At 33.2% G+C, this 12,550-nt stretch overlaps 1 protein-coding gene across 2 annotated transcripts in view; it reads right to left on the minus strand.

Annotated features, from left to right (window-relative positions):
• Nucleotides 1-11,599, minus strand: part of LOC106478612 (nephrin-like) — a 108,115-nt gene extending 96,516 nt beyond the window's left edge. For both annotated transcript variants that reach the window (XR_002609946.1, XM_022382233.1), the window contains exon 1: nucleotides 11,500-11,599. The gene's annotated coding sequence lies outside the window, so the exon portion shown is untranslated. The remainder of the gene's footprint in view (nucleotides 1-11,499) is intronic.
• Nucleotides 11,600-12,550: the final 951 nt, after the last annotated feature.

The raw sequence follows: 12,550 nt of genomic DNA on the forward strand, positions 1-12,550 counted from the left end.
GGATTGAATAGATACAGGTTTTTGTTGAGATGGTAGGAATTTCTTTTATGAAAAATGGTTTTATGTGTTAAAGTGTAGTCATTGGAAACAGTGGCTGCTTCCTGTAATATTTCAACTTTCTTTTCATCCAAGTAAGTTTTGAGGTCGTCACATGCACAACGTTTAAATTCTTCAATTAGACATTATTGTCTTAGTTTGTCGAAACTATTGCCAATATGCATAGAATTACACCATCGATCAAAATATACCTCCTTTTCGTGGACAAATCCTATATAAGCTTGATTATCTTGTTTGCGATAACCTCTAAACTTTTAGCGAGAAGCCTAATAACTCGTATGCTTTGAGAATAGCTGCTTTAACCTTATCATACTTTGTACAATCTCCTAGAGAGAGAGAGCGGCATAAGCTTCTTGTGCTTTATCAATTAAAACACTTTGTAATAATAATGACCATTTTTCGGTAGGCCATTCCATGGTTTGGACAACCTTCTCAAAATGTTGGAAATATTTTTCAACTTCATTTTCATTAAATGGTGGTACTTTAACATATCGATTAAGTTCAATGTTGTCATTTTGCCTTGGTCAATCGGGGTTGTGTCTAAGTTCCATTTCTTTCAGCCCAATTTCTTTTTCGACTTCAATGCGAGCTTTTTCGGCCTCGAGACGTTTATTTTCTCTTTTAGCTTCAATACGAGCTTATTCTTTCTCTGCTTCAATACGAGCTTGTTCTTTCTCGGCTTTGATATGAGCTTGTTCAAGCTCGAGTTGTTTCAGTTTTAGCTGGGTCTCAAACTTATTTTTATCACTCAACCCCGATTGGCTAGTGGGGACACCAGAGTATTCCCATAATACTTCCTCTGGAAACAAATCATCATCGACTAGTATTTCAATAATATGCTTTTTTAGTTCATTTTTTCTCATTGATATTTTAACTTCTAGTTCTAAAACTTTGGCAATTTCGAGCAAATCATTTTTGTTATATCTTTCTAGTTGTTAGAGGGAGGGTGATTAAAAAAATATTGATAATCAGCCATGATCAAGTCTTGTTGGCACTGATAGATATAAATTGAACTTTGAGCTGAATTTAATTTAGATGGAATTTTGTTTCTGATTCAGATCCCGTACGAGCCCCCAATGTATTATGTTACGTATTACAATTTCCAATAGCCTAAAACTGAATTAAATTGTAATTTACATTTAGTAATTAAATATATGCAGATATGTATCCAATTTATGATATTTGTCAAGCAAGATTGATACACACAGTTTTCTTTTTTAATACAAATATATTTCGATATACAACCAATAATATAATTTACAATAACATCTATTACAAATAGTTATTACGAACAATGATTTATATACAAACGTTTTACAAACTTAAAAGCAATATAAAGTCTTCTTTCTAACCTGTAACTTCCTTGATATCTTATCGAGGGTTCATGATGAGCGAGTTAATTTCGAGTTGGCGTAGGTACAATACACTTAATAGGGAGCTAGCTAACTCCGTGGTCTTCATTGATCACACACCGATTTTTTGTTCACCGAATAATGTAAAAGTAATAGTACTAATGTCCGATGTGAATCCACTGAAGTTAAATGCTTTGTAATGTTCGAAATTTAAGATGTTCCTGGTCAAATATCTGAAGTTTTCCTATTAATAAGCGTTATAACAATCACAGTTATAGCTTCCGAAGTTTATAGCACACCAACTATAACAAACCAATAATAGATACTGTTTTTAGGCGCGATGTGTTGGTTATATTCATAGGCGTGTAGAGAGTTTCTCGAAACTTCAGTTTACGCAACAATACTGACACTACACTAGCGTTTACGTACATACATATGTTGTTGAGTCTTACCAGACGAGAATCTTCTACAACTTTAGAGAATAGGCGGGAATTTCGCAATACAAATTTAACCGTATAAGTTATGTATATTTCTAAATATAAATTTAACTTAAACAAATATCGATATTAAAGTAAATATGTGCTAGTAAATCCGTCACACTTTCAACTCTATAAACGTCAGGTATTAATTTACAATTAAATGATATAAACGCTGAGTAATAATCGACAATTCAATACTTTGTGCATCACATAAGAAATTATAATATGATAGCCACTACGTCAGATTTTATAATTCCTTCCTACGTACTCAGTGATGTAGTTGCCACGTTGTGAACTATGATTCAGCGAAATAGATGACACATAATTATCTAAAGCTCAACGATACAGACATAACGTCATAATTTAGAATTCAATGATATTCAGTGATATGGCCACTGGATAATAACCTACAATTCCATGATATTCATTGATATGACCATTAGGTAATAGCTTATGATTCAATGATATGGCTACTGGATAATACCCTACAATTCTATGATATTCATTGATATGGTCATTAGGTAATAGCTTATAATTCAATGATATTCATATATATAGCCATTAGGTAATAGCTTATAATTCAGTGATATGGCTACTGGATAATACCCTACAATTCCATGATATTCATTGATATGGCCATTAGGTAATAGCCTACTATTCCATGATATTCGTTGATATGGCCATTAGGTAACAGCTTATAATTCAATGATATTCAATGATATGGCCATTGGGTAATAGCTTATAATTCAATGATATGGCCACTGGATAATACCTTACAATTTTATGATATTCATTGATATGACCATTAGGTAATAGCGTACAATTCCATGATATTCATTGATATGGCCATTAGGTAATAGCTTATAATTCAATTATATTCAATGATATGGTCATTGGGTAATAGCTTATAATTCAATGATATGGCCATTGGGTAATAGCTTATAATTCATTGATATGACCACTGGATAAAAGCTTACAATTCAGTGCTATTCAATGATATGTCCATAAGTAATAGCCTACAATTCAATGATATGGACGTTACGTAAAAAACTAAGTTCTATGGAATGGACAACACGGAACTATTCAAAGAAATTCACATAAAATGCTGTAATTCATAAACTTTACACAAGTAAGCAGCCCGTGGTTAAGTATGTATACATAATTTTGCAATAATATTAAGTTTTACATTTTATATCAATTAATTGATATATTTCAATTTTTTCGAGTTATACTTTTTTTAATCGTTAAACTTGACATGAGTCTAACTTTTATATGTCTAGACACTAAACATATCATTTTCTATCCGTTACGCATTCTTCTGTTTAACAAGTAAGTAAAGATCTCCTAGGTGAATCTCGTGTGTCAATATATTAACTGGCTTTTGTCACATCTTTCGCCCACACACTGTTTAAAATTGGCTATAAATACTTTAAACCTACGTACAGAGTGACGAAGCTCTTCCGCCTACTGGTAAAACACATAAAACATTCATAACCTCTAACTGACAATCTTTACTCTTCGTTACTTGATGTTAGGCTACGTTTGAAAAAACGCAATCTTTAACACCAATATATTTACTTTAATACTACAGTTAAACTGTAAGAATTACATCGTACGTTTTGGAAATAATACTTCAACATCGTTTTATTAATTTTTATTTTTGCTAACATATAAAATACGTAGTTTGATACCCAGTTTTCTTACTGAATAGTTGATGAGATTTTATAATTTCAACAGATGCGTTATATTTAATAAAGATTTTTGTAGTCATTACATTTCTTTGCTGACCAAGTCCAATTAAAAAAATGAACAGAGAAATTAACTATTTGTATAGAATTGTTTTACTTGGAGAACGTTTCTTGTTTTCGACAAGGCTATCAAACTTTCTGGTAGTTTTAAAGATTATCAGACCATATTCAGTTTGAAAACGTAAATAGAGGGCTTGCACAAAGTGAGTCTGGGTATAAACGAAAAAGTGCTGAGAGAACCATACAACCCCCAACCTTAAAGGTTATTACAAGTGTATAAAAATATATGCGAATCACATTTCATCTGAAGAGTGCAGTAGCATCAATTAAGTCAAATCAAGTGTTTAGTATGTCCTCTGTTCATTTCAACGACAGACTCCAGAGGAGGTAGGGCATCGTATACTGCATAACTGGCGTGCATAACGTAAAGTTCAATATGGTTTTTCATTCAAGTGTTAATAATGACTAGTTGTAACCTATTGATAATTGAGTAAATCAATGACCTCTAACAAGAAACTGATACTTTTAGCTTCAACAGATAAGCAAATACGATTTCAAGGACACCTTGCAACGCCACCTACGGCCATTTCTTTTCATAATAATTTTCCGTGTATTTTCTATACATCTTCCCCTTTACCACCTGGCAAGACTGTAATTTGTATAATTCTTCCACAATCTGTATGTTTATACTCAAATATCAATCCTGTGTCAATCCTGCGTAATAAAGTGCCTTTACTCGCATATATTCTAACCTTACTTACACATATTTGTAAAAAAGGAAAACACGAATACGTCACTACAAATATATATATAACTGCAACTCACACAAATAGTTGTAAATCACTGGTTTTATCCTTAACGTTACTAGGTTTATTTAGGTAAGATAAGCCTTTGCCAACTTTACCTTAAAATAATTGTTCATCCTTGTGTGCAGGTGACTCCGCGTGTTATTCTGAAACCGATCTTCAAAAGCATAAAATAATACAAACACAAACTACTTTGAAAGGCCGTGAAAGTGTGGATTAAAACATCATGAACATAAAATAAGTTGATGGAAATTAATCGTACCGCCAAATCAATCTCATAAGCGCATTTAGTAAGACTGTTAGATGTATACTTGCTAAGCATCTTCATCGACTTCTTACTGATCATAACCTATTGCCAAATATATTAACTGGATTCCTTTCCCTATTTCTAACCAAGATCAACTTCTCCGTGTCACGATAACGCTACAAACAATTTTGATACAAACCGACCATCTTGTATGACGTTCTTAGATATTGAAAGGATTTTTGATTCGGTCTGACATCATGGTTTTTTCTTCAAGCTACATTCTATGTCTATACCACTTTCTCGTGTTCGTGTCATAAATTCATTCCTTATGGAACGCCAGGCAGTCGTTTCTCTCGAAGACATATTTTCAAGACCCTTTACCCTCTCATGTAGGTGTTCTAGAAGGTTTAGTTTTCTCTCACACACACACACATTTATATCCTGTATGTTTCTGGTATGTCACAGCCTTCGGTCCTGTTCAGATTTGTTAGTATGCCGATGACACTGTCATAATGGTTACCTGCTCTACCATAGCCACCTTAAACAAGGTTCTAGAAACAGTAGTCAGTCATTTCCTTGCATCGTGCAGTCACTGGCAGCTTACACTCAATACAAATAAATCAAAATTATTCTGTTTCATCAAAGAAGAAATAATTATCAACCTTGCTGAAATCCTGATCTCTTTAATGTTTATATATACCATGTTTCCGTACAACTATCTAGCACAGTTAAATAATTGGGTGTCACCTTCAATAAGGACCTGACATGGAAGGCTTACCTTGCAACAGTCAACTTCGAGATCACACACTGAAACAATCTTCTGAGATGTCTAAGTAGAACCTTCTGGAATTTGAAACTTTTTCTTCTCAATTATCATAAGGCCTTCATTCTTCCTTGTATTACCTCATGGATAACTGCCTCTTCATCTATTGACAAAATACTTATGGTGCTCCTCCGTCTCGCCTTGAAAACATAGACACCCAGTCCAACTCAGGAGTTGTATAATCGCATCACGTTCCCCAACCTTCTACATCATAAGCAAAAGCTTCGTATCAAATACGTCACACGCTGCTTCCTGACTCACAATGTCATCCTTACCGACTTGCTAAACTCTTCATTTCATCCTTCACGAAAACTACTTCCTCCAGCTAAACATCTCTTCAACATGTATAAAAGTCTCTTCCGGAAGATGATCCTGGACATGTTGCTCCCCTGTAAAAAACCTGCCACCGTATATTTATCCTGCCTGAAGATATTTTTCTTTTCTCACATTTTACTTACCTTCACAAATGATTAAATAAACTTTTGAACATATGACGAGCATTATTTCATAACATTCAGTTTCCGTTTTGGAAACCTTTTCAGTTCAGTAATATTTACACATGCTCATCCATTATCCATATGCTATGAGGTTTAACCTAATGGCTGAAGAGAGAGAACGTAGCCCTATGATGGTCCGCCAGCCCTAAGGGCTGAAATAAAATGACAGAAAGTAAAAAATGAAAATTGACACACCCACGGAAAGTCTTGCCTTCTGTAGAATATTTGTTAAACCTGTATTTTTTGCCCTAGCCAACGAATGATCACGCTCGTAACTATGGAAATTGAAAACAAATAATCATAATAATGCAAGTAAGACTTAAATAATTTTTTAATCATAAGCACAGATCTGCATTAAAATTCATCTGTAAATTTTTATGAAATATGTGATTTATTTCATCAATACTTATTGGTTTTTGTTTGTTTGTATCTAAGCACAAAGCTACACATTGTTCTGCCCACCACGGGTATCGAAACACGATTTCTAGTGTTGTAAGTCCACAGACATACCGCTGTGCCACTGGGGATCACTCATTGATAACTATACCAATACTAATAAACATATACAATACTTGTAAAATGTGAAGGAAAAATTGAATGAAAAAAATATTTTTTTCCGAGTTCTTAATACTGAATGACAATATTAAACTGATATCTGTTAAGAAACACCAGAAATAAATTTTATTTATTCGACGTAACAGTTATAGAAAGAAAGTATTGAAACGAAAACTTGTAACACTTGGTCATTTCACATAATTCGTTGACAAAGCATAACATATTTGATGGAAATCACTAACTTGAAACGTTATTCTTTGAAGCTATGAATATTTACTTTATAAGGTTGTTTGTAACAACACCAAACTTACATTTATTGATTATTGTGCTGCCCTTGGAACTATTTTCTCCTTGATCGCTCGTGGTCAGTCTGATGGTCATCTTTGCGCACTATGGCCGACACAGCATATTTCCATTATAAAAAAAATCGTTTAAAGAAAAGAGAGGTTACACTTAGATCCTGCATCTTGACAAACTTTCCACAAACTCTCTACTGTTCATGAGCTTCGACTTTTCACATCTAAACAGACCAAAGGCACAAAAGTCAACTGAAGTTGCATCTGGCGATTTGGCAGAGTATAGTAAAGGGGAATGTTGGGATGCCAGCTTCTTCATCCATCTTTTCCAGAAAAACTGTTGTTTATTCCAAGGAGTCATTAGAAGATTGTGAACATTTGGCTCGTGAACCTTCTTTAACTTGAAATACATATTTTTTATCTTATTAACGGTAGCAGAAGGTATATCGAGTTTCATCCCAATGGCGTTTTGGGCCAGAGGATTCGTTTTCGTAATCATAGTCATTACTTTGCAAATGGAAGCGTTGTTTCAGATTTGCTTGGACTTCAGTTTTGGAGTCCGTTGTTCTTCTAAACAACCTGCTGTGCAAGTTTTCTGCTTCTTTGGAAAACATCGAAGACTCCTTTCTTCTAAAGGTTGTGTCCTTTGGCTCTACATCGTTCAACAATTTCGTTATACGAGTGTTATTTATCGAAAAAAAGTTGTGACTTACACCTCCAAACATAAGGCTTATCTTTGCTGCATTGCACTGTCAAATAGTTGGATATTCGCCATAAATGATATATATAAGTGATAAACATATCTGGACGTTATCCCATATACAAGTGGTATTTATAAATTGCAATTAACATTATATTATAGCCTGTATCTCATTAGAACATACTTTAGTTTACGAGTAAATTCAAAGCATAATAAAATCGTTGCTTAATTGTGCAATCGATGTAAAAAAATAGGATGATTTTACTCAATCATTCAGAAAAAGCAATGACATTATAGAACCTCTCAACTACACGTTTTTAGGGATTTCTTGATAAAATGGAAATATATGCCATCGTTATACAAACTTTCTTATGAAAGTTGTAATATCTTCCTTCCTTCCATAAATGCCCATGATTTAATGACTGATATTTTTTCGTTTTCTGTGAAAGCTATAATAGGGTATTAGAGATAACGTTAAACAGATAATGCCCTTTGAAGTGTAGACATATTGTGTCTGAAAATCTATAATAGGGTATTAGAGATAACGTTAAACAGATAATGCCCTTTGAAGTGTAGACATATTGTGTCTGAAAATGACCGGAATACATTCTTTTCTCATCATTATTGTTATTAATTTATATATTAGATATGTATTATAGTCTAACTCATTTTTACCAATGTGTGCATATGATACGGACTTTATTATTTGTTTGTTTTGCTAGAGCAAATCTGTCTTTGGCTATCTGCTGTGTCCACCGAGGTGAATCGAACCCCGGATTTTAGCGTTGTAAGTCCGTACAATTACCGCTATCACACGAACTTTAACAAGGATGTATAATATGAAGGCTAATGTCTAAAGAATATATATACAAAAGTATACTTAACTACAAACAAATTGTAAGTCCGTACAATTACCGCTATCACACGAACTTTAACAAGGATGTATAATATGAAGGCTAATGTCTAAAGAATATATTTATGATTAATATAAATATATTTACAAAAGTATACTTAACTACAAACAAACAAAATTTAAACATCTATGGTGTTTTTATTGATATACCTTTAAAATTTGGTCGTTTAATAAAAATTTATAATTTGTTTGTAAACAGCGTAAAAAGCGTTAAGAATGGTTTATTTGTAAATTCATTAAACGTTTTTAATTTTTCTATATAAAACTACTGTTTTCTTTAATAAATCTACTCTTTAATTATAAAAAAAAGATATCATGTAAATAATACTTTTTGTCAATAACATTTTTATAGCAGAATTGTTTGTTTGAAGTTAAGAACAAAGCTACACAATGGGCTATCTGTGCTTTGCCCACCACGGGTATCGAAACCCGGTTTCTAGCGCTGTAAGTCCGCAGACATACCGCTGAGGGGTAATATAACAGAAAGACTGATATGAAAGTAGGTATTTGGCTATATAGTAGACAAAGTAAATAAATAATAATTGTAAAGTAAATGCAAGTAACATGGAAAGAAAGCACACGTGTTTATGTTAACTCAACAACGATTCAATTGATAAAGGTCCTTTCCCTCGCTGTGATTTTCCAACTGTTCTCCCATCAACATATTCAGATATAGATATTGACCTATTTGACAAAATTATTAAAATTCCTTATCAAATTACGCATTTCATTTGCGTTTCAATCACACGCATTTGTGAGAAATTAAAAGAGACTACTTGTTTCTATTGATTATGTTCATCTTTGTTGGAGTGGGATTATATAAAACACTTATGACACGCATCTTTGAAGCAGCAAACATTTATGTACGGCTTCTGATTCTCATCCTTTTAGGTAATTAGATTCCAAGAAATCATTAATTTTTTATGCTTGCGATTATTTTAACATTCGAGAAGATAGCTGTTAGACGATACGGAGAACTGGAGAGGATTTCAAATCTTGCTTTAGTGGAGTCTTTTTATTTGAATTACATACTCTAAAGCAAACAATATAAAAAACATGCGAAGTTGAGAGATAAAAACACAGTAACATATTGTCAAACACCTGTTGGGAGAGGGGTATGCAACAGCTACCTCGTATGACTTTAAGATCAACCAATATGCTGATAGTGAGTGGCGGCTTGCCTCGAATTAAAGAATCATCCAATAGGGGGAAAAATAGTTTGTGAACTTGAATTAGTTTTTGATACTTTTGTGGTATTCTGTGAGATTTGATTTGATAATCTGAAATCCCCAAAACACCATCGGTTTTCCTGCTCCTACTCTGGACACTTAGAAATGGTGATAATCGCATTAAGACCTATGTTATCGGCGACAACCATTTTTGGTCTAATAAACTATATAATTTGCATTAACACAATTTTACATTAGAAACCAACCGTATGTGTTTACTTAACATGATATAACTATAAAACTTGCACTTGTTGACCTGTAAAAGTAAAAATTAAACTACATCCATGCTTGACATTTATTCTAACTTAAATTAACTAGAAATACTGGAATTATGCTATCAAGTCAACCGAAAAAAAGACAACTATATCGCTATATATATATATCTTCTAGCACATTCCCACGAGTCACGATATCTATCTAAAGTATTAATTAACAGGACGTCACGTGATGTGTGAGATTTATTCCTAACACAAAACGATATTTGACATGTTAATTCATATATCCTTTGATATTTTACTTTTCCAAATACAATGCTTTTTTGTTGTTGTTGTTGTTGAATTTCACGCAAAGATACCAGAGGGTCATCTAGCCGTCCTTAACTTAAAAATGATAGACTAGAGGAAAGGCAGCTAGTCAACACCACCCACCGCCAACTTTTGATCTACTCTTTTACCAACGAACAGTGGAGTTGACTGTTACATTATAACGCCCCCATGACTGAAAGAACGAGTGTGTTCAATGCCGTAATATGAACTCGCGGTCTGCAAATATCGAATCAAATGTCCTAACCACCAGGCAATGCCAAGCCTCTAAATATGATGCAAACCTATTTTACTTTACGAAAAACAAACATACCAAGAACTATAATATGTATAATGTTTCTAAACTGTGGTACAGATGACAGCTTTTAAGCTAATGATTTCGGAATTTGCGTTTGGTTGGATAAAGTAATCTTAAAACATAATCAAGCTGATGAAAATATAGAACTGTATTTAAGTAAAGAAAAAGATTGTTAACGTAGATTTTTCAGACTAAATGTCATTGTAGAAATTAATTCTCACTCTTGTGGACTTACAGAGTAGGCATTGCGGGATATTTATACATAATGTTTTCGTCAAAGCTTCATTTGACTGTACTATATATATATATTCAACGCTAGCTATTTTTGGTTTAGTTATTGTAAATTTTATAGAGTAGACCAACAATGGCAAAGAATACGATTCCTCTCTAAATGTATACTGAACTATCCACAAATTTATTAAATACATGTTCACGTTCACACACACACACATATATATATATATACATATTTCTAAGTTTTATACAGAGATGGAAAATTTACAAAACTTATTTGTTTCACTAATACTATAGTTACTAATTATAGGCCTAGCGTAGCCCAGAGGTAGAGTAATAGATTGTAGATATATGGGTTCAACGTTCGCGTCCCGTTACCGAAAAAACAAATCGCGCTTCGCACATTGGGGAAGTGGGAGCGTTATAGAGGTGACGATCCAATCCTACTGTTTTGTGAGAGAAGAGTAGCCCAAGAGTTGGCGGTGGCTGTTATTGTCTAGTTTCCTTCCCTCCAATCTGATAATCTAATGATGGTTAGCCCAGGTAGTCTCTGAGTAGCTTTACGCGGATATCCTAAACCAAAAAAACAATACTTATTGCAAATTTAAAACAATTTTTTTTCATTTAGCAATGTATAGATTTTCCGAAATTCTATGTACTTCAATATTTGTTTCTGAATCTGGAGTTATAGAAAGTGTGAAAAGAGACAAGTCTAATACTTACATAATCAAGGTTGAAGAAGTCACGTGAAAGAGAAAATCGTTCTAATAGTTCACATCGTCGTGGTTAATAGCTGGAGAAATGATCTTCCGGGTCGAATATACTTGGCCAGCTAACTCAAGACTAGCGTGGGTAGTTTGTAGCTTCAGGATATAGTATCCTTCCTACGATCTAGCAGGCGCCGTCTAGCGGCCTTATAAAAATAAAACGATCAATGAAACTGCATGCCTCTGCGTCAAATTTTCAAGCTAGTTCACCGCGAAATCAGTTTTAATGTGCTACTTGTTTGCCAACAAGAAACAAATGATCTTGTAAACCGATTTTTTGGCTATTGAATAAGACAATTTGGACAACATATATAATAAAAATTCACGAAGGGCTCCCTAATGAGATAAGTAGTTTTATGATTATAACGAAAGCATTATTGGGTAGAACGACAATATGCTTGGGAAGTACAAAAAATAACAGACAAAGGAAAAGCTAAAACAGGTTAGCTGTAGGAGAACTTTGCTACCGGGTTTAAGCTCAGTTTTGTTACCTTTCTGTCTTTTCTACTCTGTAATTCAATTAAAAATGTATTAAGAATCAGAAACAACTTATTCAATAAATACAATATGAGTTATGCTTGTTACGGATAAAATACAATATGAGTTATGCTTGTTACGGATAAAATACAATATGTGTTATGCTTGTTACGGATAAAATACAATACGAGTTATGCTTGTTACGGACAAAATACAATATGTGTTATGCTTGTTACGGATAAAATACAATATGAGTTATGCTTGTTACGTATCCGTTTCTTTTTAGGAGTCAAGTCAGGATTTACAATACCTATTAAAACATTACAGGATAGAGCTTATTTGAAGAGTTCTATTCTCTGAAAGTTGAAATTTTTAGGAACACTTTTAAGAACAGAAGGGATAAAAATCTACAACCACAAACAGACATTATTCAGATATTATTTTTTTAAAGACCAAACTTTTCAATACGTTTTTTCCTAAAGGCAGGTGTTAAGTTGGAAATAACAGAGAAAAGAGGAAAAATATATTTA

The sequence above is a fragment of the Limulus polyphemus genome, unplaced genomic scaffold (assembly GCF_000517525.1).
Source record: "Limulus polyphemus unplaced genomic scaffold, Limulus_polyphemus-2.1.2 Scaffold232, whole genome shotgun sequence".
Taxonomy (NCBI): Eukaryota; Metazoa; Arthropoda; class Merostomata; order Xiphosura; family Limulidae; genus Limulus; species Limulus polyphemus.